This window comes from Bidens hawaiensis, unplaced genomic scaffold (genome assembly GCF_021521415.1).
Source record: "Bidens hawaiensis isolate Kalapana, Puna unplaced genomic scaffold, B.hawaiensis_p1.1 tig00087430_1, whole genome shotgun sequence".
NCBI lineage: Eukaryota > Viridiplantae > Streptophyta > Magnoliopsida > Asterales > Asteraceae > Bidens > Bidens hawaiensis.
In genome coordinates, this window is record NW_027504284.1 from 5601 (window position 1) to 13795 (window position 8195).

Here is an 8195-nt window from a genome sequence, read left to right on the forward strand (position 1 = left end):
TGGGCAGACCAGATAAAGGTACTGGTCAAGCATGGCAAAAGCAGATCTCAAAAGATTATGTCAGTCACTTTATCTGCCAACCAATGGGGTTGGCGCGCATGCTGCGCCGAAAGTAACTTTTCAGACATAAAGCAGATTAGGTCAACAGCACAAAAGATAAGACAACACAAGAGCAAACGGCTAGATTCAACAGAAGAAACTCAAAAGGGTTCAGCGCGAGAAGGCTAAGGCGCGAAGGCAGACACAGAAGGTCAAGAGAGCGCGAGCGCGAAGGCAGACAGAAACAACCTTAACGCGTCGCGGGAAGAACTACATTTCTAAGCGCGTCGCGGGAAGAGTCATATTTCTTAGCGCGCCGCGAGAGGAACTAGAATTCCTAGCGCGCCGCGGGAAGAACTATAATTCTTCGCGCGCTGCGAGAAGAGTTCGTCTCGCGTATCGCTGAAACAGGTGGTCTTCACGCAGGATTCCTTGTAAGGGGTCTGGCGCGTGGAGCTGCGCAGACAACCTTAGGCGGGAAGGAACAAAGGACAAGCAAAGAGTTAGAAGAAAAAGAGGGAAACAAGGCGTAAGGGCGGGACGGCGGAAAGAAAGATAGAGAGAGAGAAAGAGGCGGGAAGGAAAAATATATTATTATTATTAAAAGTAAAATATAAGTATAAATAAATATTAAATCATAAAAGAAAGAGATCGGGTCAGAGGAACGGGTACCTGGGTCGGGTCGGATCAGGGCAGATGTCACAATCGACTCCGTCAAAATTTAGCATGTTTTGGACTTTGTAGATTTTGCGTGTTTGTTTCCGAAAAGTTAAGCTATCTTTGTAGATTTTATGATTTTATTTATGTTTGATTTGTGTAGACTTTTGTTCATGACTTTGGTTTGTGATGGATGTTATTTGGAACGATGATATGGATTGTGTTTGTGTATTATGTTGTTTGGTGTGGCTTGTTTTGTCTTGCTCTATTGCAGGTGCATGTTGTGGATGTTTATTTGCACGGTTGGCGTTGCCGGGTCTTCCTTGTTGACCCTCCCGGGTCTCTTGTCTGGCAGCCTTGAGGGTTTTCAGGGGAGTTTTCTGTTCTCTCTTTTGCATTTACTTTTATAGTTGTTTGTTTTGCAACGAGGGCGTTGCATAATTCAAGTGTGGGGAGGGAATTTTGGGAATTTTATGAATTTTGTTTGTCCAAATGTAAAATTTTTTGCAAAACTCCTAAGAAAATTTTTGTAGCAAATAATAACCACTAAGCAATTTTAATTCAACTTTAATTTTTTTGTCAAAGCATAAATCTTTAAGACATTCAAGCCGAAAATCTTTAAAAAGACATACCTTTAAGTATGACAAACAAGATTCACATTCTTGCATTGTAAAAGTTACCCATTCCGCCCGTTTCCGTGAGTTGGCCTCATCATTATTTTTTCTCATGTTTTTGCGGGCAATTGAGTGAGTCGGGTGATTATTGTAAGGTAAAACTTGTTTTTGGGATTGCATTTTAAAACCATATACATATACATGGCATAAACCATTGAGGAATTTAGGATAAACCCTTTGTCTAGCCATTTTTCCACTTATATTTTCCTTACACACATTATCCGCTTAGTAGCCCATGTTTGGCCTTTTCCCGTGTTTTTATTATTTCGCCCTATTTTTATCGCCACTTAGCCATATAGCCTTTTATATTTTCACCCATTTTTGGTTAGAAATCCGGTTCGGCTAAGTTAGTTATTTTTTGTATTTCATTTTTGTTGTATTTTATTCACTTGGGAACTTTAGAAGCACAATGCTTTCTCCCAAAGTGAAAAGTTTGTATGTAAATATTCATTAATTTTGGCAAAAAAAAAAAGAAAAAGAAAAATCCTTATAAGAAATGAAGAGAAGAATAAGAAGTTAGTTCATCATATATAAGTGAAACTTGATTTCAAAGAGCAATTTTTGGTTCGTTAGCTCTCGGCTCGTTTAAAACCATTTAGTTTAGTTAGTTAGATTTTGTTTTGTAGTTAGCTTCGTTCCGGATTTTCTAGCCGTTTAGCCACTTTTCCCAAAAATTCCTCACCCTAACCCTAAGCCAAGTTACAACCCTCGAGTACTCGTGTTTTATGCCATGTATGTGTCGGTTTGATTTGACCCTTAAACAAGCCTATGCCTTGCTTAGTCATCGTCTTGGCATCGAGTGTTCTCAACATGCACTATTACACGCATGATCACTAAATATAGCCGAGTGTATGAGTGAACATTGTGAGGATTGCAAGGTGGGAATGTGATGACAATTTGTAATGTTCTCTAGATTATGTCTTCATTCTTATTAGGCTTGTTTAGACATATATAAAATGCTTGCTTGATCTATTAAATATTTGAATGATTATTGCTTGCGGGTTATTATTGCTATTGTGGAGTTTGTTTCATTTGCTTGAGGACAAGCAAAGTTCAAGTGTGGGGATGTTTGATGTAACACAAAGTGTACATCTTATTGCATCAAATTACCTTCATATTTATCCCGAACTCCATGCAAATTCATTGTTTTAGGTACTTATTTGAGTTATTTGTGAATTTGCAGGTCCGGACGCCCGCCGACAAAGAAAACATGAAAAGATGGCGTTTCGGGGACAAAAACAAGCAATCTGCCAGACCTGCACACCCATGCCAGCCCGTTCATGGGCCCGAGCCAACCTGGAAATGTGCCAGTGCAAGCCAGTACATGCTCTACAGCTGAGAAAGTTCAAAATAACCAGCCCGTGCCTGAACAGAGAAATCTGACTTTTTGGCCAGACTAAAGCAATGGGTTGACTTTCCACATTACTGCACGGCCGTGCGTGCCCGTGCACCTGCCGTGCCAAACGTCCAGAATGCATAAATACACTTCCATTGTCCTCATTTCAAGTGTGGAGCCTTAGGGGAATTCTCTAAACTTGCTGAAAAATTATTGTGTGTTTGCTAGAGAGAATTCAAGGCTTCCATCTTGTGTGATCATCCTTGCAAGTAGCAACCATCATCCATCTTAGTTTGAAATTTCTTGTTCTTATCAATGCTTTGTAAGACTACTTTGATTTTGTTTGTTGTATCAAGCCTTATGGGCTAATACTTTTGTTACTTAGATTATGTTGAAGCTTTTACTTATGTGATATTTATTTATGCATGATTTTGGCAAGTTGGTGTTCTTCAAGTTTATGATATGTTCTTGAATAGAGTTTAATGGTTCCTAGTCTTGTTAGTTTGATAGATGCTTGACCAAAATATGTTGGAAAACTATGTGTTAAGTATTTGTTTATGAACTTAGCTTGTATATGCATACTTTGTTCATATCACTAAGTTAGGAATGACTAGTGGAAATTAATTTGGTTATGAATTTTAACAAGCATGAAACCTATCACTTGATATTGAAAAATTGTGTGGTGATAGCATGATTCTTTGAGTTTGTTGATGTTTGCTGGAGATTAAGGCCATAATCCTTAGTTTATATTTTGCTAATTTAAAAGATTCATGTGTTTAACTAGTGTTATTGAGCTCGTCTATTTTACATAATTTTAGGTGGTTAGTTTGTTGTTTTCATGCTAGCTTTCATTTGATTACGAGATTAGGTAGTTTTGACAAACTTACTAATCTATGGTTATTATCTTGAAAAACACCCATCATGATGTTGTGTTGTTAGTATTAGGTTGCCTTGATTGGAATTTGATATTGATGCTTAGTACATGATGTTTGCCATTATCATTGTCATTTTGTCACTAAGTTTAAGTGGATGCATAGTCTAAGTAGCCTTGTTTGGATTGATTGTTAGTTGTATTTTATTGTTTTGTTATTGTTATATGTTAGTTTAGCAATTTGAAAAATCAATTTGATTGCTTGTTTGGTTAAATTAATTACAAAGATTTATTATCAAAAGTTCGCCGTGTCCATGGATTGACACTCGGTTCTTACCGATACTTTGATACAAACGATAGGTACACTTGCCTTTCGTGTGTGGTTTGGTTGTTGGTGAAAACCATTTTTAAAACCCGATTTGTGTGAAACTTTTATTTCATTTTTATATATATATTCACACACGTCACAGACCGATTTTACCGCACAACGTGCGGGTAAATTACTCGTATATAGTAAAAGAGACTTTCGATGTCACATAAGTGAATAAGCGTCATGATTTCATTTTTATATATATTAGATTTTTATAAAATGTAAGCACAAAATTAGTTCTGCCTGAATGGCGGTGTTGTGCTGGTTTGATGTTGTTCTGCCTATGTTCTCTAGTTCGAATCTTGGTAAAGATTCATTAACACATATTTTTACTTTTTTTCTTTATACCAACAGAACATCAATTATACCTTTTTTTGTTATTTTTTTTGTTTTAACCCGATCAAATTCGTGTACTCTGACCACCTCAACGCCCGGTACCGATAATTCTTGGGTTCGAACAAGCCTGGGTTTAGTGATCCCGCCACCCCATTGGTTCACCTCAATTTTTATACATTTTTCGCTTTAGTTTCGGTATTATGACGAATGTAACCAAACGAATTTTTTTAGTTCCGATACCGTAACGAGCATGATGTAAACCGACCAAATTCATGTAGACTCACCGTCTCAACGATCGCGACCGACACCACTCGGGTTTTACGAACACCCAATTTTAACAACCTACGCCACCCCATTGGTCCACCTCAACTTTTGTTTTATTTTTTGTTTTAGTCCATAATGAACACAACCGAAATCGTAACAGATATGACGAAAACTGTCCGAACTCACCACATCAGCATCTAAGACCGACAACGCCCGGGTTTTAACAACGTTGCTTATACCGTAACGAACGTAACCAATACTGATCGAATTCACGTCGACTCACTGTCGGGTTTTACCAACGTCCATGCAAACTTTTTTTTAAACATGTTAATTTAACAAACTTGTTTAGGTTTAGTCCAATAATGAACGCCGCAGATATCCACCAAATTCGCGTTCACTCTCCACTACCATCATCGGGTTTTGCCAACTGATTTCCCGGCATAACACGCAGGCAATTTACTGGTTTGTTTTAAATAATTCCGAGGTTGCTGTCGGTCTCAACTAACTAACAAAATTGCTAGTGACAGTCTCAACTTTTAGCATGTTTGTTTCCAATGATTATCAGAAATGTAACTCTGTTAGTCTCTAATCACTGGAAACCTCAACCTTTTCGTCCCAAACCTCTTTAAAAACTTAGATCGGACGTTTGTGAACCTTTTTTTTAGTAAAAACACTGGTTATTGAGGTCGCTGGAACCCTATGTGGTGGTGGCCCCAAAACGTTTTCGGCTGAAAGACTCCTTTTTTTCAGTTGGAAACCATTGGTGGTGGTGTTTAGATATTGGTGGCCAGTACTTGTGGTCAACAACAGTGTTCAAGTGGCGGCGGCGGTGGTGTTCAGGTTGAGTTTTCCGTCGAAAAAGGAGTTTTACGACAAAAAATATTTTTTCGATGACCGAAGACTAACGGAGTTACGTTTCTGTTAGTTGTGGATCGTTTGACACAAACATGTTAAAATGTGGGACTGTCACCAACCATTTCGTTAGTTGGGACCGACAACAACCAAAAGCTGATAGTTAGGATTATATAAAACCAATATACCTTTATATTTTAATCATAGGTCGGTTTACAGTTGGTTATGGGTCAGACGGCCAGTTTCGGTTACTTGTCCAATGAATTTTTATTCCATTGCCATTTATTGTTCAGTTATGATAATCTAAGCTCAATTATGAAGTTTCGAAGCTAAAATATGTCAATTCGACGCTTGATTATGGTCTTCCAAGCTATATATAGACAACTACAACAAAATTTTAATGCTTAAAATATGGAAATTGAGGCATAGAAGATGGAAATAGATATATAAAATTAAAAGAAATGCAAACATAGAAGGTTCAGTTTGGTTTAGGTTAAAGTTAGTTAATGAAGACACATCAACCATAACCACAATCGAATTCTGGTTATCAGATTCGTTAACCATAACCATATGTTTTGTTCGGTTATGGTAGTTTTGATTAACGATTCGGTCTTCAGTTTTTGCTGATCTAACTCATTCTATGCTGTAAAATTTGAACAATATGAATTGACACATATAACACGACATAATACAGATAAACTGAGATATGAATTACGTAACATAGGTTATACATGATAAAATAAAAATTCATATAATCCTTAAAAGATAACCTCTACAATTCTTGAAAATAAATTCATAAATATGGGTATTATAGTATTATCGTATAAATCAAAGGGAAACTGAGATCGAGATTTTAAAACCCATGTTGTGAAAATTTTGATATGCATACAGTTGATTTTGATAAGTGGATCCGAAATGGTTGTGCTAATATATTATCGCAATGTAACACTTTTTACTTAAACAGGTTAAACCCAAACTTGCTAATAAATGAGATATTTACAAGTGTAGTTTGCTTAGACATGCTTTTAATTAACCCTAGTCATAAGTATGCCATCCCGTTTATTTTGAACTCAAACTTGCTTAAAATTCATATGTTGTTATCAAGTCGTGTTATAGACTAACATCCCTAGTTATTATGATTCAATGAGTCACTTCTAGCCACCAAGTATCTTACCGTGTGATAGTCCTAAAGTTTATATTTAACAAAATTTAAAAACAACTCCTCTTTTATCTACTTAATTATCATTTTACCACAAAAGGCCGAACAAACTCTCACTAAAAATGATAAATAACCAAATATAAGTTGTCTAAATTATTTAGTTTTGTTACTCCTCTCTATGTTTTTATATGTATAGATGATAACTTCAAATCCAAACAAGACTTACATATATTCATACAAATTTTGTCCTTTCTCTCTTTATTTTTGATATAAAATCCTATAAAGTAAGGATATAATAGACTATAAAACGATTACAATAAAGTGGCAGGCAAACGGGCAACAATCTTTATAGAGTTGTTCAATTATTGCTTACTAATAATAGTAGAATAAATGATGATCGTTGAAAAGGAACACCTTTGACAAAACAATCAAATAAAATTATTTAAAAACTAAATGCTAAAGAGAAAAAAAGATATGGTTGACTTATAAAATCATCAAATCATATTTAATATTTTGTTTTTGAAAATATGCAAATCACACGTTTTAAGTTTGTTGAGCCGTCAATTGCTGTTCTTATGTCACGTTTATTAGTTTTAATGAAATAACCCAATAACCCTTCTTCTTAACCATGATGTTTATTTAGACAATAGTTTACTTATAAAGTATATAAATTCTAGTTTCAATAACTTAATATTTTCTGGTTTCGAAACCTGAAATATAATTATTTCATGTGTTAAAGTAGTTTGGTTATCTTCTTTTTATGTTCATTGAAACAAATGAACCTAGTACTCGCGATCTTCAAAGAACCTGGGATCAAGGGACACCTAAAATTATAATAAGATTGAACCATTGAAAATTTTCTACTGCCATGTAAGATTCAATATGCTTTTATAAACCTAGATATTATTAGTTCTGTAAGTTAAACTGATAAATTGTAACAATAATGTTTAACATGGTATTTGAACCACGGTTATAAGACCATACGTGCTGAAGTACGTTGTGAGCTTCGTTGTGGGGCAAAATTAGGCCCACACCACCCCCACCCTCATTTTAATCATCGTTCAGGCCGGGTTCGTTGTATTTACAATCGTGTGGGGTGAGGGGATTCAAAAATTTTTTTTTATAATTTATATATTTATTTATATTAAAATATTAAAAATGTAATAATTGTGTAATGATTGAATGGGTTATGTTATGGGGTATTTTATCACTACGCCACTTTTTGCAAAACTAATCATTACTGACTGGGACGTCACGTGTCGGACAACCCTGGTTATGCTTAGTTACCACTTACCACTAAGCATAGTCTAAGGTAGCGTTTGGTATGCAGGAATGACAGTAGGAATTTTTTTTTTTTCGTAACCAATCCTCAATTAATTTATCATTAAAATCAAAACGATTACAATAAAGTGGAATGATTCATTACGTGGGAATGAAAAAAGTGGTGTTTGGTTGCTCAATGGAATGGAATCATCCATTACACATGAAATCACATTCCATCAAAACCATTCCATCCCACCCCCCTTCTTATTTTTCATTCCATTTATCCTTCACCCTACTTTCTCAACAACACTACCACCTAACAACCACCACCACCGCTACCATTGGCACCAGCACCAACTCCGCCGACACCACCA

General features: G+C 35.8%; 1 long non-coding RNA gene across 1 annotated transcript; it reads left to right on the top strand.

The window, feature by feature from the left end:
- Window positions 1–1067: 1067 nt before the first annotated feature.
- On the top strand, window positions 1068–1371 carry LOC143607832 (uncharacterized). The gene is made up of 2 exons (XR_013149066.1): window positions 1068–1182; window positions 1230–1371. It is a non-coding gene; the product is annotated as an uncharacterized LOC143607832 (long non-coding RNA).
- The last annotated feature ends 6824 nt before the right edge of the window (window positions 1372–8195 follow it).